We start from the raw sequence: 26,791 nt of genomic DNA on the forward strand, positions 1-26,791 counted from the left end.
TGGAGATGTTGGTCTCTTCTTGATACTTTTCTATATTTTCCAGATTTTGTATAGTGACAAGTTATGGCTCTTTTTATTTGAAAAACAGTGCTAATTTTTTTTTTAAGTAAAGAAAAAGAATTTGATTCATGAGGAATGAAAAGAGAGGGAAGAGAGATCTCTTAGGAGCCTGGTCCAGCCATGGCCTTACTGCTGCAAGAGGACTTGGAAGACAGACTGAGTCTGGTGCTGGGGTGAATTTTAAGCTACATTCTCTTTTACAAAGTACCTTGGTATAGTCAATGCCCAGGAATTTGGGTCAACGAGAAAATCCTTTTCACTAGATACTACTTTCTTGCTACATTTGAAGATAACAGACTATAGGAACAGGGACGTGGAAGGGAATTCAGTTTGAACATCTTTACTACTCTTGAGTTGATCTCATGCTTGTTGCCTCTGTGTATAATCCCTGTGGCCTCACCCCAGAACACCACGCAGACTGACTGCACTCTGCTTAGGGGCTTCTGGACAGATGACTGGCTTCATTCCAGCTTGGGAGACTCCATCTAGGGCCAGAGCTTCCATGGAGCTTCCAGCCTCCTTCCATGGAGGCTTTCAAAGCCTCCTCTGGCCAATGCACTGGGAGCCCCATTGAATGCCAGGAAGCATCTTTTTTCGGCAGACAGATGGCTCAATTCTACTTTCTCTCATGGATCTCAGTGAATCCCAGGTCAAACCTGAGTATGAGTAGAAGCTTCTTTCCAAATGTCCTTGAAATTTTTACACCACATGCTTTGGCTAGTTAGGAAATGGTGCTAAGGATTTCAGGTGCAAGTCAATTTAGAAAGACCAACAAATAAATAAATAAATAAAATGATACTTGCAGTATTATTAGCAATATCAAAATTCAAACACCAATACTGATCATAAAGACAGTAATTGTTTTCATCAACCTAACTTGCCACATATTTTCCTAAGTTGTCCAAACCATTTCACATATATTACCTTACTTATTCTGACAGAACCTCAGCTTTACACTTTTAAAAATACCATTTCGGAGGTGGGAGGAAGCTATAAAGTTCTGATGAAAACCAGAGGCTTGAGTTAAAAACAAAACCCTGAAGTCTTCAGTGTGGTGTTTTCCAACTGCGTTCTTGACAAGAAGTCAGGGGATTTCAGCACGAGAAAGCATGAAGCCCCATTACCATGAATTCTCAGCTTGGGTGACTGTGACGTGGCCTGATTGCAAAATCTTCCAAAGGGAGTAACAGAACATTCATAATGCTGACCCAGGGCAAGAGGGGGGCCTGTACTTCCATGCCCTGAAAAGTATAATACTTTTAACCTGGGGTTAAAAATAATCAACTGGTCTAAGCACTGCCTGCATCAGCCAACTGTGCCCAGACCCCATCTGAATCAATAGGCATGACCTAAACTCTGAAAATACTATGTAAAAAAAAAAAAAAAAAGACTATGTAGCCTTACATTGAATTGTACCCCTCATATGAATTTGAGAATGGGAAAAAAAACAAACGTATTATGTATATATTAAACTGAATCACCTTGCTATACACCAGAAACTAACACAACATTGCATAAATCAACTCTACTTCATGGCAACCCACTCCAGCACTCTTGTCTAGAAAATTCCATGGATGGAGGAGCCAGGTGGGCTACAGTCCATGGGGTCACAAAGAGTCAGACATGCCTGAGTGACTTCACTCACTTCAACAAAAATTTTTAACTAAAATAAAATATAAAATTATAAGTTAAGGAAGCTTGAGAAAGTCTAACTTTTCCCATAATATCTACTTTGATGCATTTTTTAAAACATTGAAGATCAAAGTATTTACAGTGTGCTCATTACCCCTGCTTCACTGGTGGGTCTGTAGTGTTAACCTAGCATGCTGTACCAACCCTGTGGAGGAGTTATGTTGATGGCAGTGAAATTTTGATTTGGTGGTGGTACACCTCTCTCTGCCACACTAGGCAGCTAGACATTAAAAATCAGGTTGACCCCAGCTCACTCCCTCACTCCTATGTCAATTCCTTCATCCTAGTGCTTTGAGGAGACATTCTCACATGGCAGTTGAAATTAACAACCTGTAACTAACAGTCTCCCCAGTGAATAGACCCTGACTCCTTTTCCTTCTTGACCATGGTCTTGGCCCCATCCATCCTGGCAGACTCCTTTAGGCTTGGGCATGTAGTAACAGATCATTCCCACTCTACTCCAGCTTTTGAAACCTGGTACTTGTTCTCAGCTTACTCCTTGTGGTTGCTCCCTAGTTGCAGGTCCTGGGCTCTCCCAGTCAACCTGGTCTTATCTTTAATTTTCTCCTCTAACCCAGCCAGCTCTCCATGCAGTAGGTTCTTTTGGAACCCACCAAACCAAGGAAATGGACTTTCAAAGGTTGAAGCATTTTTGCAACAAATCAACTCATTCTTCTATCCCACTCCTCCTGATGTGAGGGGACTGGGCAGGGGGCGAGGCAGCAGTAATAGGAGATGAGGCCAGGCTTTGAGAGTTGTGTTAAGTCAGTCAGTAGCTGGCCTTCCCACACAATGGACAATGTGTATTCTTCAGGGTGTGGGTGTGAGTGCCAGAAATGCCAAGTCCAGGAGTAAAATATAATCCAAAACCAGAGTGTCTAGCCAGATATTGACAATGAAACTAGAGAAGTAGGTACCAGGCAGCTCAGGCAAGGACTGGAAACCATTTTTATAGTATGTGTGCTGCTAAAGTGAGCACATGCAGCCCATTTTTATTGGAGATCTTTATGATGCCTTGTGGCCATCATAAAGGCACCACCATATGGTTTCTGATATTTTCCAGCAAGGGGGATACTGCACCAAGACCAACAATGATGAAAAGACTACATAACATATAAAATTAGTTCAGGGTTCTTCAAACAGGGCTTATAACCTTACCACTCATGATTGCAGTAAATGTTTTGCAACTTTTCCTGAAAAGAAAAAGCTAGAACTATACATCAAATTCTTTGGGTGGCATTAATATCCTCAGCTGGAGCCTTTTTTAGTCTACTTTCCCATGTTTCTCTTATAACTTGGTTTCAGGATCCCATCTTGACAGGAATTCTCCCCTCTATGGCCCAGTATTAAAAATTATGCCAAGATCTGGAGCAGGGTAGCTTCCCAAAGCCCCCAGGAGCAAACAGAACTTTGAGCTAAAAAAAAAAAAAAAAAACAAACACACAACCCACCAAGAGCTTTCTTAGTGACCACTAGGAGAACAGAATTCTATTGGATAATTCCTACAAGCATGACAGAGCCAGAATGGTCTTAAATCAAAAGGACCCTGGAGGGGGAAAAAGTCCAGGGAAGAATGCCCTTCTTGGTTCACTGGCCACTGGTGGCCTAGTGGTGTTTATGTAAAGGCTCAGCATTAGAACAGACAGAGGCATCTTGAAAAATCTGCTCCTTGCCCACTCTTTACCAAAAAGTGTCAGTTATATTCATATAATTCTAAATATCTGATCTCTTTTTATTTCCCCCACTGCTTCATTCTGCTATCCTATCTTTGAGCATCTCTAAGTTCCTCATTATGCCTTGCAGAGAGGACAACCTCTTCTTCAGAAACACTCCAGAGGTGTTACTGGGAAGTGGCTGCCCGCATCCAGGGACTACATTTCCCAGACCCCTTTGCAGTTAGATTTGGTCACGTGACTAGCATTTTAGCCAACAGAGTGTGAGTAGATGTGTCCTGGCCCCTTCTAGGCAGGGGCCATAAAAATCTCTATGGGCACTTTTTCACACTCTTTTTCCTCCTCCACTGGGAAGTGGAAACAATCCCAGGTGACCTTTAAAACAACATACAGCAGAAGGTGGAGCCTCTCTCAACCTATGTTTCTGAATGAATGTGTGACCTCTACTGTTCCATGACCAAGAAATAAACTTCTACATTATACCTTTTTCAGTCTGTTGTAGCAATTAGCCTATCTTAACTATTACTATTATCCTCTTTGATACAGCTGTTATCGTTGTGTGCAGAAGTCCCTGTGCCTTCTTCCTTTTCCCTGTACCTTACAACAAAATAAAATAATAGATTTAGTCAACTAAATTCAAGTATCCATTAGGGACAAATGACACTCACCAAATCAATGGTCACAGCGTTCAGATCTTATAGCCAGAAGAAGAGTGGTTTAGCAGAGCCTCACTTCAAGACAACCTGATATATTAAGATAAAACAAAAATTAAAATATAAGATCTACAAAACAGATGTATTAGCGTGCAATGGTTAATCTTCAAAGGGTGTTGTCAGTTTACAAAGGAATCTGCCGCTCTTTTCCAGTGAGCGACAAGCTTCTCAATTACATTTATAACATAAGATACATTTTAACATACCCTTACCCCATCATTATAAAACAGAATTTATAAAGAACAATTCTACTTGGCTAAGTAAGCTATACAAAGACTAGATAAAGACTCAGGAGATGACTTTGGATGCTAGGAGAACTGGGTATGATTTCTATGTCTGTGTGCTCTGCAGTTCTTACGAACATGTTAAAACTTTTCTCGTGGGAACTTAACTTTCTTGGGTAGAAACTTCCAGAGCTTGTAAAATTATAGGTTACACAAAGACTTAAGCTTGTTTCAGTGAAATTAAAACAGACATCAAAGATACATTATCATCAGTCTCTGTGTTTCATATCATCCCAGATGCAAATGGCACAAGCAGGAATGAAAACAAGCTCTCTGAAAACAGGGAGATGACACAGTGGAGGCGCACCAACTGGAACAACCACAGACAACCTGAAACACGCTGGGTATGGATGGCAGGTTGTGGTCATTTTCTTACCAGAGCTGCCAACTTTTAGCAGGTTAGGTGCAAAAATACCGCTTGACAGCACAGGGCACATATTTGCCTAGAATGGGGTTTATTTTTGTTTCTGATGACTTGGTATAAGATCCAGGAAACAAACATTTCAGAACTCTGAACAAACATGCTGGCCGTCCAAAACAGAGCACTAGCGGGGAAGGACGAAGGAGAAACAGAACAAGAGGGGTGACGGGAAAGGCACGATGTGGGCCCTTTCCACCAGAATTTGGCCTTACTCTGTGTGTGTGTGTGTGTGTGTGTGTGTGTGTGTGTTTTTGTTTTTGTTTTTTTTTAAGAGGAAATGCATCCTGGTCTGGGCCTGTGGAGAAGAGAAAGATCAGAGAGGTCCCCTCGGTGCCGTGTTTGGAGGGTCTCCCAGATGCAGCCCCCACACCCTCCCCCTGGGCTGGGGCCTGCCAGGTTGCAGGTGTCAGGGAACAAGATGGCGCCCCACAGTGAAGGGCGCGGTGTGAGGGGGTCTGGGGGCAGCCTTCACTTACTCCGAGGCGCTGGCTCCTCTGAAACCCAGACGCTGCCAATTCCCTGGGCTCAGGAGTTCTAACCGCCTTCTTGCTCTGGGTTCTTCACTTCTGGTCGAGATCAGCTCCACATATTTTTCTGATGATGTCACCCATTCTGACTTCCTACATTTTGAAAGTTGATCTATAAGTAAAACCTTCCGTGAGGCTTCAAAACAAAACAAAACAAAACAAAAAACCAAAAAAGCAGCAGCATAAAAGAAAAGCAAGGTGTGCTGTAGGGCGATGGAGAGGAGGAGGAGAGAGGCAGTGGCCTCCTTATTTTGAGATTTGCTGCAGCCTGCGAGTGCCACTCCCCAGCCAGTTTCCTGGCTGCAGACGGAGGCCAGTGGCCGGGCGTGGGTGACGTCAGGGCCAGGCCTGAGTCATCGCCAGCGGCCGGTCTGCCCTGCCACTCGGAGGGGGACAAAAGGAACCTTTGATGTCCAGAGGCCCTCCTCTCGGGACACTCGCCTGTACGAGCAGCAGGCCAGAACATTCCTGCCGCCTCCCCACCCCCGGCCGCCCTTCCTACTTCCGGAACCGTCCCAGGCAGATTCAGCAAGGCCTCCTCAGGGGACATCGCCCTCTTGCATGGCAGAGGCAAGGCCGCTCTCTGCCAAAGAAGAAGCCGGGGAGGGGGTTTCTCTGGGGATTTCTCACTGCACCCTTCGGCATCCCCCACCTCCCACTTCCCTCTGGTGCCACGTACCCAGGGAATCGCAGAGGTTCAAAAGGAGTGCGGGAAAGGTGGAAGGTGCCTGCCACCCTCCCTGGACCGCACACAGTGCTCGGTGTCTCTTCTCTGCCTTTGTGCCCTGACTCTGCGCCTCTGCACCCCGACCTCTGGGTGCCAGTGTGAGTTTGTGCTGCCTGATTCAAGGGGACTCCGCTCTTTAAGAGGGGGATTTATATTCCAGTGCCTGCCACAGGGTGCAGTAAACGCACGGAGAATACATGAGTGATAGTTTTAAAATAAAATAGTAGAGAACATACATTGTGTACTTGTAGTGAATGTTGGCACTTCTGGGGCTAAGTGCTTTTACAAAGATTATTTCATTTATGGTTTTCATGACAAAACTATGAGGCAGGTATTGTTATTATTCCCAGCGCTACAAATGAGGTGCTCAGAGAGATTAAGACACTTCTCTGAAGACTCACAGCTAGTTAGTGGCAGAGTCTAGATTGTCTGATCTCAAACCCTGTGTTCTCAAGCATGATGCTGAGTGGCTGAGCAAATGAAGGAATATAGACCAAGAGCAGCCTGTCCAGGTGAGAGGAAATGGAAGTAATGATGGGGCTTGAAACCTAATCCTACAGGGAAACAGTGGAACAATTAGGTCCCATCTGTCTATAGTAGGAGGCCTCGGGCTCTTCTGATGGGTCAACACCACATCTGAGGCTTTGTGGGATACCCAGCATGGCCAGGGTGGTAAGTCCAGTCAGGTCCAAGTGGCAGTGAGGAGCCAGGAGGTTTGGTGGCATGTGGTGACTGCAGGATCTGAGATCACAGTGGACAGAACAGGAGCTGAGTCCTAGAATTGTCTTAATAGCCCTGCTGCCTCATGGGTGTAGGAGGGAGGGTGAGTGCAGCTCAAGGCACGAGCCTGGGGAAGATGTCAGGACAGGGAAGGGCTTTCCCTGGTGGTCCAGTGGCTAAGACCCTGTACTCCCAATGCAGGGGGCCCAGGTTCAATCTCTGGTCAGGGAACTAGATCCTACGTTTCGCAACTTTTGCATGCTGCAACTAAAATCCTGCGTGCCACAACTAACACCCAGTGCATCCAAACTAAAAAAAGAGACGGGAAGACATGAGAGCATTCTCAAAGACCGCAAGACTTGGAGAACGTGTTGGAACTACCATCTGGTTTCAAAGCATCAGGAGGAGATGGGAGTGACAGGAGCCAGAACTGGATCTGACAGTGGCAGTCACAGCCCTGCCAGGAATCAGCTGCCCTTCTGAGATGGAGTGAGAGTCCCGTTGGGAGCTGTGCTGGGCAAGGGCAAGGAGGGCTGGCAAGAGGAGGACATCCGATGATGGGGCTATCCGGGCCCTGGATAATAATGACCTTGGAGGTCCCTTCTCCCGCTGTGGTTCATAATGCTGTGGTTTGTACTTTTCCGTTATTCCAAGAGGAAGACAAAAGCCAGGACTTTTCAGCCCAGTGGGCAGTGGGCAGGGAGATGCTGGTGGCCTCAGTAAAGCCACTCCGGGGCTCTTCTTTCCACCGTGGGGCAGGGCATTCAGTCACGGGATCCCTCTCCTGGGCTCAGGAAATTGTTGCCTCTGTTCAATGGGGACGTTGTGTCGTTACCTTGTTCCTGGAACTGCTGCCAGTTGCCACTCTGAGGAATTACACCTGTGCTGCGGGGTCTGATTCCCCAGGCAGGTGGAATTAGCAGAAGTAAGTTTCAGAAGGGAGAAAGCCACACGCTTTGGATGGAGGGAATAGCAACAATGGACCGGGATCACTGTCAGCGTCTGCACAGAGCCTGACCTTGGGTCGAGGAAAGCGCTGGAAGTTCCAGTCATTTTTTGGCACAGGCTTGCTGATTCTTTTCTTCTCTACAGAAAATGTCTCTGGGCACCTCCCTGTTGTTTCCCCAAAGGCTCAGTGGCCGTGCTTGATTCACATACATGGGTGTTTATGTCTCTAATTAGATGAACAGAGGCTGATTATTTTTTCAGTCTACCTTGTGGGATCAAGAAAATGTGAAGAGAAAGATAAAGCGAAGACGGAGAAACGATGAGTAGGCACCAAGTGAAATGCCGCTCCTTGCATTGTTTGCTGTGGGGGTTGATTCTAACAGTGAGGATTAAATCAGAGAATTGGGCCAAACATCTATTTGGGGACACAGAGGTGTAAGTACAGTGACACCCCTAACCTCTATCCCATCTGGAGAGCCCTCCTCTTCAGTGCAATAAATGCAGTTATATACTGGGAATTCAAAAACAAAAGCAAAGACTTAGAAGACTTATCTATACTTACTGCCTCCAATTTCTCTCATCTCAATACCTTTTTAAAAACATTTTTTTATGATTACGGTATAATTTTTATGTCAAAAAGCTAACTCACTTATAGTGTACACATCAATGGATTTTAGTCTATTCACAGAAGTGTGTGATCCATAACCTCATTTTTAAAAAGTATTTATTTATTTACTTAATTTACTTGGCTGTGCTGTGTCTTAGTTGCAGCATCCAAAACTCTTAGTTGCAGCATGTGGGATCTAGTTTCCTTACCAGAGATCAAACCTGGGCCCCCTGCAATGGAAGCATGGAGTCTTAGCCACTGGACCACCAGGGAAGTCCACATAATCTCATTTGAGAACATTTTTATCATCCCCAAAAGAACACTTGTGCCCAGTAGCAGTCATTCCTCATCTGCCTCAAATCCCAGCACTGGGCAAACACTAACCTTCTGTCTCTATAGATGTGCCTCTTCTGGACATTTTGTACACATGGAATCATGCAATATGTGACCTTTTGTGTTTGGCATCTTTCATTCAGCATAGTGTTCTTGAGGTTCGCCCATATTGTAGACTATATCAGTACTCCATTCCTTTTCATGCCCAAATAATATTCCATTGTGTGATTATACTATGTTTTGTTTATCCATACATCAGCTTATGAACACATTTTGAGTTGTTACAAATAATGTTGCCAAGAACATCTGAGTACAAGTTTTCATGTGGATATATGTTTTTGTGTCTCTTGGGTGCATACCAAAGAGTAGAATTCTTCTATATCTAAACATAGATAACTCTATGTTTAACATTTTGAGGAACTGTTAAAGTGTTTCCCAAAGAGCTGTACCATTTAACATTCCCATCAGTGATGTGTGAGAACTCTGCTACTCCAAATCCACACCAAAAATCTTATTGTCTGTCTTTTTGGATTTTAGCCATCCTACTAGGTATGATGTAGTATCTCATTTTGGTTTTGATTTGTATTACCCTAATAACAGAGTTTTGCCAAGGGAACGCACTCATCATAGCAAACACCCTCTTCCAACAATACAAGAGAAGACTCTACACATGGACATCACCAGATGGTCAGTACTGAAATCACATTGATTATATTCTTTGTAGCCAAAGATGGAAATAAGACTGGGAGCTGACTGTGGCTCAGATCATGAACTCCTTATTGCCAAATTCAGACTTAACTTGAAGAAAATAGGGAAAACCACTAGACCATTCAGGTATGACCTAAATCAAATCCCTTATAATTATACAGTGGAAGTGACAAATAGATTCAAGGGACTAGATCTGATAGACAGAGTGCCTGAAGAACTATGGATGGAGGTTCATGACATTGTACAGGAGGCAGTGATCAAGACCATCCCCAAGAAAAAGAAATGCAAAAAGGCAAAATGGCTGTCTGAGGAGGCCTTACAAATAGCTGAGAAAACTAGAGAAGCTAAAGGCAAAGGAAAAAAGGAAAGATATACCCATTTGAATGTAGAGTTCCAAAGAATAGCAAGGAGGGATAAGAAAGCCTTCCTCAGTGATCAATGCAAAGAAATAGACGAAAACAATAGAATGGGAAAGACTAGAGATCTCTTCAAGAAAATTAGAGATACCAAGGGAACATTTCATGGAAAATGGGCACAGTAAAGGACAGAAATGGTATGGACCTAACAGAAGCAGAAGATATTAAGAAGAGGCGGCAAGAATACACAGAAGAATTATACAAAAAAAGATCTTCATGGCCAAGATAACCATGATAGTGTGATCAATCACCTAGAGCCAGATATCCTGGAATGTGAGGTCAAGTGGGCCTTAGGAAGCATCACTACAAACAAAGCTAGTGGAGATGATGGAATTCCAGTGAGCTATTTCAAATCCTAAAAGATGATGCTGTGAAAGTGTTGCATTCAATATGCCAGCAAATTTGGAAAACCCAGCAGTGGCCACAGGACAGGAAAAGGTCACTTTTCATTCCAATCCCAATGAAAGGCAAGGCCAAAGTATATTCAAACTACTGCACAACTGCACTCATTTCACATGAGAGCAAAGTAATGCTCAAAATTCTCCAAGCCAGTCTTCAACAGTATGTGAACTGTGAACTTCCAGATGTTCAAGTTGGATTTAGAAAAGGCAGAGGAACCAGAGATCAAACTACCAACATCTGTTGGATCATCAAAAAAGCAAGGGAGTTCCAGAAAAACATCTACTTCTTCTTTATTGATTACACCAAAGCCTTTGACTGTGTGGATCACAACGAAGTGTGCAAAATTCTTAACGAGATGAGAATACCAGACCACCTTACCTGCCTCCTGAGAAATCTGTGTGCAGGTCAAGAAGCAACAGTTAGAACAGGACATGGAACAACAGGCTGGTTCCAAATTGGGAAAGGAGTACGTCAAAGCTGTATATTGTCACCCTGCTTATTTAACTTACATGTAGAGTACATCATGCGAAATGCTAGGCTGGATGAAGCACAAACTGGAATCAAGATTGATGGGAGAAATACCAACAACCTCAGATATGCAGATGATACCACCCTATGGCAGAAAGCAAAGAAGAACTAAAAAGCCTCTTCATGAAAGTGAAAGAAGAGAGTGAAAAACCTGGCTTAAAGCTCAACATTTAGAAAACAAAGATTATGACACCTGGTCCCATCACTTCATGGCAGATAGACGGGGAAACAATGGAAACAGTGACAAACTTTATTTTTTTGGGCCCCCAAATCACTGCAGATGGTGACTGCAGCCATGAAATTAATAGATGCTTGCTCCTTGGAAGAAAAGCTATGACCAACCTAGACAGCATATTAAAAAGCAGAGACATCACTTTGCCAACAAAGGTCCATCTAATCAAGGCTATGGTTTTTCCAGTGGTCATGTATGGATGTGAGAGTTGGACTATATAGAAAGCTAAGCACCAAAGAATTGATGCTTTAGGAATGTGGTATTGGAGCAGACTCTTGAGAGTCCCTTGGACAGCAAGGAGATCCAACCAGTCAATCCTAAAGGAAGTCAATCCTGAATATTCATTGGAAGGACTGATGCTGAAGCTGAAACTTCAATACTTCGCCCACCTGATTTGAAGAATTGACTCACTGGAAAAGACCCTGATGCTTGAAAAGACTGAAGGCAGGAGGATAATGGGATGACAGAGGATGAGATGGTTGGATGGCATCACTGACTAGATGGACATGATTTTGAGCAAGCTCCTGGAGTTGGTGATGGACAGGGAAGCCTGGCGTGCTGCAGTCCATGAAGTTGCAAAGAATCAGACATGACTGAGTGACTGAACTGACTGACTCACCCTAATAACTAATAATGTTGAGCATCTTTTCATGAATTTATTGGCCATTTGTATAACTTCTTTGAAGAGTTGTCTATACAAATATTTTATTTATTTTTAAATTATTTGTCTTTTTAATTAATATTTTATGTATAGGGATTCTTCATATATTCTGGATACAAAATTTTTATCAAACATATGTTCTACAAATACATATCCCTGTCTGTAGTTATTTCTTTTTCTTTATGGTCTTTGAAGGAGAAAAATATTTTAACTTTGATGAAATCTAACTTATCTACTCTTTTATCATTTGTGCTTTTGATGTCATACCTGAGAAATTATTGTCTAACCTAAGGTCATGAAGATTTACACCTGAGTTTTCTAAGAGTTTTAGTTCTTACCTCTGGTTCTATATGCACATGCATGTGCTTGGTCACCTCAGTCATGTCCAGCTCTTTACGACCCTATGGACAGTAGCCCGCCAGGGTCCTCTGACCATGGGATTCTCCAGCAAGAATACTGGGGTGGGTTGCCATGCTGTCCTCCAGGAAATCTTCCAGACGTAGGGATGGAACCCACATCTCCTGTGTCTCCTGCATTGGAGGGCAGATTCTTTACAGCTGAGCCACCGGTGAAGCCCTCTAGATCTATGATTCACTTTATTTTTTATGTAAGGTAGAGATCCAAATTCATTCTTTTCACATGGATGTCTATTTGTTCCAGAACCATTTGTTGAAAAGACTACTCTCACCAGAATTCTGCACATCTAAAACTGGTCTAAAATTCTAAAAATTTATTTTTAAAATAGTCTATTCTTTACCCCATTGAATTTTCTTGATCTTTGTCAAAAATCAACTGACCATAAGTATTAGTTTATCTCTGGACTCTTCATTCTAGTCCATGGATCTAGATGTGTGTTCTTACACCAGTAGCACACTGTTTTATTTACTGTAGCTTCATAAAAAGTTTGGAAATTAGTAAGTGTGAGTCTACAACTTTGTTCTTTTTCACGATGATTTTGGCTATTCTGAATCTTTGGCATTTCCATATGATTTTCAGGATTATCTTCTCAATTTCTGGAAGATATCCAGCTGGGATTTTGATGGGAGATTGTATTCCATCTATAGATCAATTTGGGGAGTATTTGTCCAAATTTATTAGCTGCATGCCTTTAAGTTTGCTTAGCCTGTATCAGCCTCCTTTTCTAATGTGAAAAAAAAATCTCATGTGTCTTTAATGAAGATTAAAAGAGATAATGCTTATGCAACCCTACTGAAACCATTACCTATCTGGGCCAGTTTCAGGATGATGTTAGAGTCTGAGATATCCACCCTAGTCACCACAAAGAAATTTAGATTAATTTATATTCAATACTTGCATTTCTCTAACAGCATACAGAGCCCCCTGAAATTCTTCTTAATATCCTTTTTCTCCTTGTATCCAAGCCCCTTATACCACACAGCTTCAGCCTCCCCTTCTTTCTCCCAAGCTCCGTACAAAGCTTTTTCTCCAGCCCTAACCAATATTCCTCCAGTCCCTCTACTTCTGTCCAGTTCTCTTTCTGATGGGGCTGGAAAAGAAACTGGACAGGCAAAGCCAGAACTTTTTTTAGTGAATGGGAAGAAAGGAAAATCAGTGAGCACTAAGCTTAATTTATGTCCCACCATTCATATGAAGTGCTTGGCGCAAAGTCTAATGTATAAGAAGGGCTCAATAAATGTAGGGTTTTTACTTTTTGTTGTGGTGGAGGTTACATCATGCCCATCTATACTTTATGATGATGGTGCAGGATTTCGATCAGGGCCTCTGAGAATCCAGCCTGGACTCTACGGACCAGGGCCCATCCTCACTCATGGAGGTGAATTTGAAATTGTTGCTCATTTTTTCTTCCTCCTCAAAGAATCAGCCCCTAGGAGAATGCAAAAAGTTCACCTTTGAGGCTCCCTGAGTCATGTTTGGGAGTCATATCTCTGTTTCCTCCCTCCCCTAGCACCAGGGCCCTCTGTTTCCTCCCCTCCTCCCATGAAAACTTCTGGTATAATATTTCTAAAACTGTAAGTCAGGACACATTATCTACTGTGTCAAAACTAGCATTGGTCTCAAGTGACAGAATAAAAGAAAACAGAAAATTTCCAAGTGTATCACACATCAGAATTTTGTTTCAGTTTTATAATGTGTGTGAGTTCAGTCACTCTGTGAAATGTATTTCTTATTGCGGTTCAGGTTTTTTTTAAAGTTTAAAACAGTATTGGAGTAAGATCTTTCACTTTCATGAAGGTATTTATTATCTCCTAAGAGCATAAAGTAACACCCTTCCAAGTAGCCTGTCCATTTTGATGGGGATGGTAACCTTATGTTCCATCAGCAGTAAAGGATTTGAAGACATTGAAGCCTTTTCCTGTAATTTATGACACTTTGGTGGAGGACTATCTTCAGTAGCCCGTGTGACCTGCTCTCACCTGGCTCCTTCCCTGCAACCACCTACCTCCCCAGCAGGCTACCTCTTAGCCATCACCTCTTCTCACTCCCACAGTATGGGCAAATCCACACCCTGAACTTGCATGGGGGTTTCTATTTTCAAAACTCTTTCATTTACTCCATCTCATTTGATTCTCACAACTATCCCATGAAGTTGGCAGGTCAGATCCAATCCATACTTGACCTTAGTACGGAACCTAAAGCAAGTAACTTCTCAGCCTATCTCCTCAGCTTTCTTACATATAACCAGAAAGGTTAAGAGACTTGGCCAAAAAAAAAAAAAAAAAAAAAAGAGACTTGGCCAACATCACACAGCCTGGAAGTGGCAGGACCAGGAAGAGAACTAGATCTTTCACCTCTTAGTCTCCTTGTCCCATAGACTCTCCTCACCGAGACACATAATTTCTTCTCAGTGATGTGATTCATCTAACTGCCTTACAAACAACGTGGGAAAAGCAAAGAACATTTTGCACTCTTCCACCATATCTAACAACACGACTTTTATCGCATAAAGGACAAGACAAATAGCTCTTCATGCCTCGTGGTTAAGGGTTATCACTCTCGACATCAAAGGCTATTTATTAAAGACTAGGGCGTTGGGAACGGAGACAGCGAAGTCCTCCGAGGGGAAAACAAGTTTCCCTGTGTGCTCTGTTTTGTCCTTTGAATTGCAGAGTGCTCCCTCTAGTGGCGCTGGAGAAAACAGCTTCTGGAAAGCGTGTTTACAGATTCCACTTTGTTGTGATTAGAGAATGCTGGTGCTTAGTGGAAGCATGGACAGCACTTATTTCAAGGTCTCCCTTCAATGATGAGAAATTGAGGACTAGAACAGTGGTTCTCAATTGGGGTGATTCTGCCCCCAGGAAACATTTGGCAGAGTCTGTAGACGTTTTTGGCTGTCTTTTGTTTGGGGTTAGGGGGATGCTACTGTCATGGATATGTAGAAGCCAGGGATGCTGCTAAAAATCCTATAATACACAGGACAGCTCCCCACCTCCCCCCAAAAAGAATTATCTAGTCCCAAATGCCAGTAGTGCTGAGGTGGATCAGAGATATGGTGTGACCCTCCCAAGAACTTGCAGCTTCCCCCACCCCCGCTTTATTAAGATATAATTGACATGTAAATAAAGACTTGTAGCTTATTCACAGTTTTCAGCAGCTCAGGCTAATTGCTCTCTTTCATTTTTTTAAGGTATTTTTTTTTTTATTAGAATAGAGAGAAATACAAGAGCAATACATGCCTGGAATTCTCCAGGCCAGAATATTGGAGTGGGTAGCCTTTTCCTTTTCCAGGGGATCTTCCCAATCCAGGGATTGAACCCAGGTCTCCTGCATTGCAGTGGATTCTTTACCGGCTGAGCCATAAGAGAAGCCCGAGAATACTGAAGTGGGTAGCCTATCCCTTCTCCAGCGGGTCTTCCCGACCCAGGAATCCAACCAGGATCTCCTGCATTGAAGGCCGATTCTTTACCAACTGGGCTATCAGAGAAATCCCATTCAAGTAATTTAGATGGCCTATAACAGAGGATGAGATGGTTGGATGGCATCACCTATGCAATGGACATGAACTTGGGCAAACTCCCAGAGATGATGGTAAGGGACAGGGAGCCTGGCATGCTGCAGTCCATGGAGTCACAAAGAGTTGAATTCTACTGGGTGACTGGACAACAACAACAATGACCCTGCCTCACATGGCGGGGCTTTAATATCTCTCTGATGGTAGCAAGTTCACTTTTGTGGAGTCTGGTTCAGGATTAGGATCTTCTGTAACACACTATCTAACTAGAAACAAATAACGTCCTTTTGTTGTTGTATTAATTATTACAGATACTTTCTAGTTATAGCAGGTAATACTGGTTTTCAATTGATTGTGGTGCAATAAGACTTTATTTCCTAGCAAATTCCAAAATGTACTGGTCAGTTTTATATGCCAACTTGACTGGATCACAGGGTGCCTAGATATCTGGCTAAATAATATTTCCGAGTGTGTCTGCGAGTATGTTTCAGATGAGATTAGCATTTCAGTTGGTAGACTGAGTGAAGTAGATGGACTTCCCTGGTGTGGTTCATGGGCGGTGTGATTGAGTGTCAATCAGTTGAGGGCATGACTGCTACATCAGGATGGAGACAAGGAGAATCTGGCCTCTCTCCGTCTTCCTGCTTGAGTTGAGCCATCAGTATTCTCCTGCCCTTGGACTGAGATGTACATTAAGGGCTCTCCTTGTTCTCAGGACTATGCCACTGGCTTTCCTGGGGCTACACCTTACAGATGGTGTAGGGGACTTCTTGGCCCCTGTAATTGTGTGACCAATTCCTTATAATAAATCCTCTCTGTCTCTGTCTGTTTCTCTGTCTCTTTCTGTCTCTCTGTCTATATATGTGTACATATATGTGTGTGTACCTATGTATATATATACACATATGTGTGTGTGTGTGTGTATATATATATAGATATATACATATATATATCCTATTAGTTCTATTTTTCTGGAGCCAACTCAAATAAGACTGTTTTAATGAGAGACTTCTCTGGTGGTCCACTGGAATCCACCTTGCAATACAGGACTTGGGTTCGATCCCTGTTGAGGAAGCTAAAATCCCACATACCATGGAGGAACTAAGCCGGTGCATGGCACCCGAGTCTGTGAACTACAACGAAAGATCAGCATGATGCAATGAGAGTGCCACAACTAAGACCCCACGTGGCCAAATAAATAAATAAATATTTTTTTTAAAAGAATGTTTTAATGGTATGAGGTGCATTCAAGCTTGGGAAAGCGTAATCTAACTCATTCTTGGTATGGCCAATCATATGTTGCTCAATCATTCTGGTAGACTGAGCTTTCCCCCAGGTATTTCTGTTTGTTTTGCCACTAGAGCAATGCTGCAATAAATATCCTTCCATTTATACTGTCATACTTTTACTCCTGTGGAACAGATTGTCCAAATGAGATTGTTGACTCAAATGTTTTGTGTGTATTTTTAAGTTTAATAGATATTTACAGATTGTTTTTTTAAAAAGCTGAAGCAAGTCATACTCCTACCAGCAACGTATGAGATGAAATGTCCTCTCATGTCTTTGCCATCATTGGGTATTATCACACTTTTTAGGTTTTACCCATCTGATGGGTAAAATTTGGCATCTTGTTTTTGTTTTAATTCGCATTTTCCTAACTCTTAAGTATAGTTGTTAAGAGCATAGAGTCTGAAGCCAAAATGCTGACACTTCATGGCTGTATTTCCTTAACTGAGATTCTTAATTCTTTTCACATTTGTCAAACAGAGATAAAGTACCCATCACAGGGTTGCTATGAAGATTACATAAGTAACTAGATGTAAAGCTCTATGAACAGTGACTGGATTATAGTGATAACTATATAGGTACTAGTATTATGGGTGAGTGTGAATACCTTTTAGTAATTTTATTGATCATTTGTATGTCTCCTTAGTGAATTGCCTTTCTATATACTTTGCCTACTTTTCCTGTTGATTTGTTCTTTTCTTATCAATTTGCAGGTGCTCTTTTATATCAGGTATTTTAGGCATACATTAGCTGTGTGTTGCAAATACATACTTTTCTCTACTTTATCATCGATCTTTTGATGCTATGTGTAGTATATTTTAACATATCCAACACATTTAAATCTGTCACCAAATGCTTTCTCTTATGGCTTTTGTGTTTTTTGTCTTCTCTAAGATCTCTTTGATTTTTAATGTTAAGCAAATGTACTCCTGGGCTTCCCTGGTGGCTCAGTGGTAAAGAATCTGCCTGCCAATGCAGGAGACATGGGTTCCATCTCTGATCCAAGAAGATCCCACATGCAGTGGAGAAAGTAAGCCCATGGGCCACAACTACTGAGCCTGTACTGTAGAGCCCGTGCTTCACAAGAGAAGCCACGGCAATGAGAGGCCCTCGCATCATGACTGGAGGGTAGCCCCCACTCGCCGCAGCCAGAGAAAAGCCTGTGCACAGCAACAAAGGCCCAGCACAGCCAGAAATAAATAAATAAAATTAGAAACAAACAAACAGGAAAAACAAATGCACTCCTAATTTTGAAATATATTTTCAATTATTTTTACTCCATTATTTAAATCTCCATGATTATGACCTATGGTAGTGAGAACAAAAGCCACAAATTAATATTTAATAAGTTATCCTGCTATCCACAAGAGTCTTTGCGTCTTGAAGAACACTTTTCATTTGATCTTGTTACCCAATCTCTCTCCTGGTTTCTGTTTAAAAGGTTTTGTACTTTTTCTTTTGTTATTTTTTACCATCTATCTCCTCTTTTCTCAAAGTTCTGCAATCTACTACCTTCTTCTGACCTCCTTCTAGAAGACAATAATTAAAGATATACAACATAATTAAGGGCTTCTCTGGTTTCTCAGCTGGTAAAGAATCTACCTGCAATGCAGGAGACCCCAGTTTGATCCATAGGTCAGGAAGATCCCCTGGAGAAGGGATAGGCTACCCACTCCAGTATTCTTGCCTGGAGAATTCCATGGACAGAGGAACCCAGCAGGCTACAGTCCATGGGGTTGCAAAGAGTTGGACACGACTGAGCAACTTTCACTTTCACTTTTTCACTTTCAGTAACCAAGAACCAATGCCATCACCTTTTTCTTGGTCTTCATCCTTCTTGTCCTCACTGTGCCACTTGACTGTCCTGGTCACTGCCATCTTCAGGAAAGACTGTCCTTTGTTGGACTAAGAATGCTGTTCCATCCTGAGTCTTCTTTGGCCCTTGTAGCAATTATTGTTGTTTGCCTGCCCCAAAGTATCTCCCTCTCTCTTCCTTCTTGATGGCAGAGACCACCACCCGTCATAGAAGATGACAACGTCAGACAAGCACATTTTCAGCGTACCCAAGCTGAGGCATGGATATGTGCTGTGGTCCTGACAGTGGTCCATGAGTGAAGGTCTGTGGGGTAGGCTACAGGGGAAAAGTTTGCTCTCTTTAAAAACCAAAATGCATGCTTCTGTAAGCAACTATATGAAGAAGTGATAGCTTGAAAAGCAACAAGATGTCCTGCAACAATGAGGAGAAAAGTCAGAGCATAAAAGCTACTATTCTAAAATGATAGAAAGATAGAAGAATGTGGGTCCTTGGCAACACTGGTAAGCCATGAACCAATCTAGAAATGCCTGTCTCCAGATTTCCTGTGAGTAAGATAATATGTCCCTCTTATTTAAGTTGTTTATAGCTCCATGTCTTCTGCTTGAAGCTAAAATTTCCTTATTGAGTGCTCACATGACCCAGAAACAGCTACTCATTCAATTGGCTCTCTTTGACCTTCCAGGTCTTTTCCACTATCTGCATCTAGAACATTCTCTCTAAAGAGCCACTTTGATAGGAGAATTCTGTTGCTCAAACCATCAATGGTAATATTATGCCAAGCAGAAAAAGCCAGTTACTGAAGACCACATATTATATGATTTCTTTCATATGAAATGTCCAGAACAGAGATTAGTGGTTTCTTAGGCTTGGAATGGGGATGGAGAGTTAAGAGATGACAGACAAAGAGTATGAAGTTTCTTCTTTTTCTTTTCTTTTTTCTTGTCGCACTGCGAGATTTGTGGGGTCTTAATTCCCTGACCAAAGTTCAAACCTGTGCCTCTTGCATTGAAAGTATGAAGTCTTAACCACTGGACCACCAGGGAAGTCCCTAAGGTTTCTTCCTGAAGTGATGCAATGTTCTAAAATTGACTGTGATGCTGGTTGGACATATCTGTGAATGTATTGAAAACCACTGAATTATACATTTTAAATGGATGAATTGTATGGTATATGAATTGTATCTCAATAAAGCTATTAAAAAAAAAAAAAAACCAGGCGTTAGTGGTGATCCATTACTTAGAGAGTATAAATCACAAATTCATTACTCTAGCATTCCAGGCCCTTCACCCTGCAGGCTCAAACTGCAGTCTAACTTAATCCTTTGCCACTTTCATATAAGCTAGACTATTAAACAGATCATGAGTGGTTCCTGAAAAGTGACCCGTGCTTTTCTGCTTCTCTGTCTTTGCTCCTGTGTTCCTTTGGCCTAGAATGGCCTTTCTCATCACCCTGGTCTCTTAAAATTTAACTTGCTTTCAAGGTCCGGTTCAAATGTTTTCCCTCATCTTCCCAGGCAGAAATGCCCCTTGCTCCTCTGAATTCACAGAATTCAATATACTTCATGTGGTGTTTATTTGTCTCATTTGCAGGCTTATGGACACACAACCTTACTGACTGTATTAGCACCACAGTTTCTAAATCAAAAGTTGGGTGGAAATACTCTCTTAGTAAGAAAGTGTACTGCGGGCTTCCCTGGTGGCTCAGTGGTAAAGAATCCGCCTGCCATTGCAGGAGACATGGGTTTGATCTCTGGCCTAGGAAGAGCCCACAACTAAACCCGTGTGCCAAAACTGAGCCTGTGCTCTAGAGCCTGGGTGCCACAACTCCTGAAGCCTGAGCGCTCTCGAGCCCCATGCTCCGTGACAAGAGAAGTCACGGCAATGAAAAGCCAAGCACAGCAACCAGAGAGCAGCCCCAGCTCATCATGACTAAAGAAAAGCCTGAGGAGCAGCAAAGATCCAGCACAGCCAAATCAATCAATACTATTTTTTTAATAAAAAATAAATAAAGACTCTTTAAAAAAAGAAAGAAAGAATATTGCAAATCAGGACCATTTTAGGAAGTTTAAATTATGGGATTGCCATAATAGTCTTCCCACTAGAGTGGATGATCTTTGCTGGACATAGACTAGTGCTGCTCATCCTTTCCCCCCTTTGCAGAGTGGATGTCTCTCAGGTGGATGAAAGAGCTTGGTTTCCCTTTTGCTTCATGATGCACAGAAAAATGGAGTTAGGTGCTTATAATGAGTGGTCCCTGTCAAAGAATGGTCTGGTGATTAGTGACCCCGGTGTTATATGCCAAATAAATAAAAGCTAGATTGAAGATACAAACGTTTTAAAGATTATGAAAGTAGAAAAATTTAAAAAAATTTAAAAGAATATTTTTATAAACCCTATGATGCAGGTGGTGGTGGTGGTAGTCACACAATTGTGTCCCACTCTTTGTGACCCTGTGGACTGAAGCCTGCCAAGCGCCTCTGTCCATGGGATTCTCAAGGCAAGAATATTGGAGTGGGTTGCCATTCCCTTCTCCATAAGATGCAGGAGACCTTTCTAAATAAATCATAAAATCCCAGATACCATGAAGAAAGTCAGTGATGACTTTCTCTCAATGAAAACCCAAGCCTTTGGGATGGCAAAAGACACCATAAAAAGTTAGACAAATGACAGACCCTGAGAAGATATTTTCAAGAGCTATACTAGTTAAAAGATGTATATCAGTACTAGCTTAAAAAAAATGCATGAAAAAAGGGCAGAGAATATGAACAAATGATTCATAGAAAAGATAGAAGTAGCAAATAGCATATGAAATATGTTTAACATCATTAGCATCAGGGAAATGGAGACAATGCATGAGGGTCATTTGCCTGTCAGATGGACCAACATGGAAAAGATTGAGACCACTCGAAACTGTCAGGTGTACAGAGAAAAGATCAAACATATAGAAGTATTGCATATATATATTTTAATACATATAATTTTTAAAGAGCAATTTGGTAGGATCTAATTATTTCTGCCCTGAACAGGTATTATTCATAATTCCACAATCAACTTTTAAAAAGTCATTCTTGATGACTAAGGAAGGGAATCTCAGATCCTTCCTATCCCAGTTTCCCCATTCTAAGAGGCTTATAGAGAACACCTTTTTTTTTTAATGTGAACCATTTTTAAAGTCTTTGTCGAATTTGTTACATTGTTTCTGTTTTATCTTTTTTTTTTTTTTCTGGCCAGGAGGCATGTAGGATCTTAACTTTCTGCCCAAGGATCAAACTCATTCCTCTTGAACTGGAAGCAAATCTTCGGATTGCCAGGGAAGTCCCCTAGAGCAGGCTTTTAAAGATAATTTTCTGTTGCTTACAACTGAATAAGGAACCCTGACAGTGATTACTGTCTTTAAAAGCCCTACTCTATCTCTTTAAGTGAGAATCTAATTTTAAAATTCTCCTTTGTTTGCCTGGACTGATATTAGCCATATTCCCTGGTTATTTCTTAACATGGTGCAGGATCAACTGACTGACTCTAAGAGCAGGGCCAAGGGCTGGTGCGGAGGATCGGGGGGTAGATGGGGGGCAGGGAGTGAAGGAGAAGGGGAGGGGTGGATAGGGGGAGCAATTGTGTCCTGATTCCCTTCTGCCTGGCCTCCCTTGATCAAGAGTCAGTTGAATGAATGCTTTTCATTTTTCTGCTGTTGGTTTCCCTGCTTTAATATAATGTTGGGTCTCGGGTTAGAGTTTTATAATCTTTGTTGTTGCTTAGTTGCTAAGTTGTGACTGACTCTGCGATCCCATGGACTGTAGCCATCCAGGTTCCTCTGTCCATGGGATTCTCCAGGCAAGAATACTGGAGTGGGTTGCTATTTCCTTCTCCAGGGGATCTTCCTGACCCAGGGATCAAACTATCTCCTGCATTGGCAGGCAGATTCTTTACCACTGAGCCACCCTTATAATCTTTACAGTCTATCAAATATGCAGATTTTTCCCAAGCCTCGTATATTCCCTTATCCCCTGTCCTCCCTAAATAGGGTCATATCAGTCTTATAACCCAGGGGTCCCCAACCTTTGAGATCTAATACCTGATGATCTGAGGTGGAGCTGATGTAATAATAATAGAAATAAAGTGCACAATAAATGTAATGAGCTTGAATTATCCTGAAACCATCCCCGACCTGACCCAGTCCGTGGAAAGATTGTCTTCCACAAAACCGATCCGTGGTGCCAAAAATGTTGGGGACCACAGATTTGATGAGTTAGAGAAAGGTGTCCCTTCAGGCACAGCTCCCCCCCAGGATTCAGGGCTCTGTGTGTGGAGCAAAAGGGGTCTTCAGGCCCTCCTGAATCCTGAGCCACTATACTATCAGCCCTGCTCCTCACACCAGCCCTAGACCAGTGACTGCACAGGAAGTCTTTGCAAATTGCTGTTTCCTCATTTCACATGGTCACAGGACACAGTGGCACCTGCTACAGTTAATGCTGCAGACACGTGGCTTGGGTTTCTTTCCTCGGCTTCTCCTGCTAAGCTGCCCTTTGAGATTTCATCAGGGGTGAAAGTCTCCTGTGTTAATGTTTTTAGCCACCAATCCCCCACCCCCACCACACACACAAACACACACCCCACAGCTCAGTGTTCACCCAAGAAACAGTGAGTGACGGGAGAAATTAATCGGCGTTTTATCCTTTTTTTTTTTTTACTGCCTGCGCCCTTATCAGCAAAAAAGAATGATAAGATACTTCTTGGCTTTGAGTTTTAAGTTCTGGGCTTCCTTTCCTCAGGGGAAAAGAAATAGTCCTTTGTGCTTCGGAGTCTTAAACAGAGAAGTTTCTAGGCCCCGGGTTAAGGCCCCTTGACTCAGGTCTTTGGTTGGAAACTAATACATATTAAGAATTATTCAGGATGGCAGAGAAGGTGCTGCTTTTAAAGAAAGGATATTTAGCCCAGCCTTATCGGTGGCTTCCCTGAGATGGAGAAGTCTGTGTGTGCTTGTATGTGTATGGGGTAGTGAGGGCAGGCTTCCAAGTGGCAGGGGGCAGTGTCCTACCACCCCGGCAGACACTCAGAAGAGGGGTTACCTGAAAGCCAGTGGTATTGCACACCACACACTCCTGCTTCAAGAGCCTGGGTGGGGGTTCTCATGGATAACTGTGGTCAGTGGAAAGAGGAATGTAGCATCAAGAAGCCTCTCTTTGGTCCTTCAAGACCAAAAAGTGCAGCACATCGGATAGCGGAAGGAGAGGTATAACCATGGCACCCACCGTGGCCTATGAATCAGGATATTCCTCTTTCCTGGGCCTGTGAGACCCTGAAAGACCCAATAATCATCATTACTGGGTCTCTTCCACAACCTTGGAGAGTGAGAAATCTAAAGCCAAGCTTAATTTGATTTTAGAGAAACAGAGAACATAACACACCTAGGTATGCTGGAGCAGTTCTTCCCTGTCAACTCCAATTCTTACCTGTTACATTTCTCTCTACAATATAATCCATAGAATTCCACTTTGGAATGAGAGGGGCTCCTGCATTTTGACCAGAGCTTCCTTACCTCCATCCTCTCATTATAATCTTTACCTCTGAGAAATCGCCTCTTCTCTAAACAACATGCATAGTTTCATCCATAGTATGTATATATTAATTTGGTGGAAACATGAGTTCTCGTGAGTTTCCCAGGTGCTCTACTCTCCATTTTCAAAAAAGATAGAGGAGACTTTCCTAGTGGCTCAGTGGATAGGAATCCACCTGCCAACACAGGAGACATAGGTTTGATCCCTGGTCTGGGAAGATCCCACAGGCTTCGGGGCAGCAAACGCCATGTGTCACAACTACTGAGCCTGTGCTCTAGAGCCTGGGAGCCATAACTACCAAAGCCCTTGCCCCCTAGAGCCTGTGCTCCACCACATGAGAAACCACTGCAGGGAGAAGCCTGTGCACAGCAACTAGAGACACTCGCCCCAACCAGAGAAAAGCCAAAGAGCAATGAAAACCCAGTGCAGCCATAAGTAAATAATAAAAAGGCATTCTTTCTTTCTTTTTTTTTATTTTTATTTTTTCCATTTATTTTTATTAGTTGGAGGCGAATTACTTTACAATATTGTAGTGGTTTTTGCCATACATTGACATGAATCAGCCATGGATAAAAAGGCATTATTTCTTAAAAAAAAAAAAAAATTTAAAAAAGGATTTGTATCCACTAAGGCACTATGGAAGGCATAGACTCCAGCAATGAGTAACAAGGTTTCTACAATCCACCGAGAGGGACAGAAGTGCACAGGAATTATGGCAGCTCAAAGCCATGGTTCTCTCTCCTTCTTCACCCAGCCCCCTCCCCACCACCCCCACCTGCTGGAAAACTGAAATAGCTGTTGTATTGGTGGGTGATTGGTTCTCAGTTTTCCTCCATGAGTTCCAATGCCAACTCTTGCTTTCTGTTTAGTGACATAAGTGAAGACATTCATCAAGAGATTTCTAGAATTCCTTCCTTCTAAGGGCTGTGAGTTGGAGGATAAGCCTTTGGCTTGTCTGAGCTGAGGTAAGGGATGCAAAATGGCACAGGCTAGAGAAGGGGGTCACCCTTGGGTGAAAGAGGTCAGAGCCCCCTGGAAGAAGACAGGATTAGAATCAGGTTGGGGATGGGGGTAGGCTTGGAGAGAATAAAAGGGGGAGGGAAGCGGGAGGAGGAGAAACAGTAAAGGAGATGGAGACAGAGAGTTTGGTGGAGAGAGGAAGAGACAAGGTCTGAGTAGTCCCGGTGAGCGAGCAGAGGGTTGGCAGAAAGGAACTGTTTTCTCTTTGGAGGAGGATTTGCTGTGCATTATACTGTGCCAGGGTCTTCCCAGGTGACACTAGTGATAAAGAAGCTGCTTGCCAGTGCAAGAGATAAAAGAGATGTGGGTTCCATTCTGAGTTGGGAAGATTCCCTTGCAGGAGGGCAAGGCAATCCACTCCAGTATCATTGCCTGGAGCATGCCATGGACAGAGAGGAGCCTGGTGGGATAGGCTTGCAGAGTTGGACACAACTGAAGTGACAGCACACACATACATGCTGTGTTAGGCTCCCACCTTGGCCTGCACTAGGCTACTTTTCAAGGTTTTTCGATGGGGAGAGAAGGCTTTTTGTTTGTTTGGTTGGGCTTTTGAGTGGAAATCAGCTCTAAGACCAAAGGCAGTTTATTGTTATTTGGGGTTGTTCCTGCTTCAATTTTGTGGTCAAGTTTCCTCAGCCTTCTGTATCTGGGCATGTTTGGTGTCTGAGCCCATTGGCCTGTGGGCCCATAATGTTTACATATATGACCTTTAAGGCTGCAGCATGGTTTGAAGTTCTTCCCTAGTCCCCTCACCCTGCAACACTGTTATTTCTGCCATTTTCTTAGCCCTTCCCATGGCCCAGTCTAGCCAGCCCTCCCTGTTGAATGCTTCTTCCACTGTTTCTTTCTTCATCTTTCTTTAAACTTGAAGCTCTTTCACTGACCTTCTTCTCATCTTTACTCTACAACATACTTTGAATCCTAGGATTCCTTGAAATTTGGATTCTGAGAGTTCAGATGATCACCTGGGTCTTTCATAACCTGTACACACCTTGAGGACAGAAAGACAGACGTGTGTGTATGTCGACAGAAGCAGGCAAGGTACTGAATGGTTCTCCTTCCCCAAGATCTGCCCACAATAACCACATAGCTCCCTCCTCACTGCCTTGCCTGGAATAGCAGCCCTCTTGCACACTCCTTAGCTCCTTTTCCTGCCTTATTGTGTGATATATTGTACATTTATTTATTAAGTTATTGAATATCTATCTCCCCTGCTCCCCTGGAATGTAAGCTCTATGAGGGCAAGTACCTCATCTCAGGCCTAGAACCAGGCTAGTATAAATGCTTATGTATATATGAATTCCTGGTAGTTTCAAGTACTCAGTCAAGGAAGAACTGAATTAAAGAATTGGGATTCTATGTGTAGAAATACAGCCTCATACAATAAGGCTTTCACTTTGTGTTGAAGTCTTCAGTAACCTGAGGATCAAACTGTATCTTCTCTTTCTCTTCCATAAAGATTTTTTAAATCCTCAAAAAATACTAGCTTAACTCAGATAAAAATAATATATTGTTAGATGAGGATTGCACT

At 42.6% G+C, this 26,791-nt stretch overlaps 1 protein-coding gene and 1 non-coding gene across 7 annotated transcripts in view; one reads left to right on the forward strand and one right to left on the reverse strand.

The window, feature by feature from the left end:
* The window catches only part of ZBTB38 (zinc finger and BTB domain containing 38), a 131,124-nt gene that overhangs the window by 71,444 nt on the left and 32,889 nt on the right, over positions 1-26,791 (reverse strand). For 3 of the 6 annotated variants that reach the window (XM_020879296.2, XM_070466668.1, XM_070466667.1), the window contains exons 1-2: positions 5,320-5,691; positions 4,094-4,168 (exon numbers count right to left, since the gene is read on the reverse strand). The gene's annotated coding sequence lies outside the window, so the exon portion shown is untranslated. Of the gene's footprint in view, positions 1-4,093; positions 4,169-5,319; positions 5,692-26,791 lie in introns of those variants that run through there. The other 3 variants (XM_020879291.2, XM_070466665.1, XM_020879290.2) reach the window with 3 other exon arrangements.
* On the forward strand, positions 6,976-7,048 carry TRNAG-CCC (transfer RNA glycine (anticodon CCC)). Its single transcript has one exon. It is a non-coding gene; the product is annotated as a tRNA-Gly (tRNA).

The sequence above is a fragment of the Odocoileus virginianus genome, chromosome 4 (genome assembly GCF_023699985.2).
Source record: "Odocoileus virginianus isolate 20LAN1187 ecotype Illinois chromosome 4, Ovbor_1.2, whole genome shotgun sequence".
Taxonomy (NCBI): Eukaryota; Metazoa; Chordata; class Mammalia; order Artiodactyla; family Cervidae; genus Odocoileus; species Odocoileus virginianus.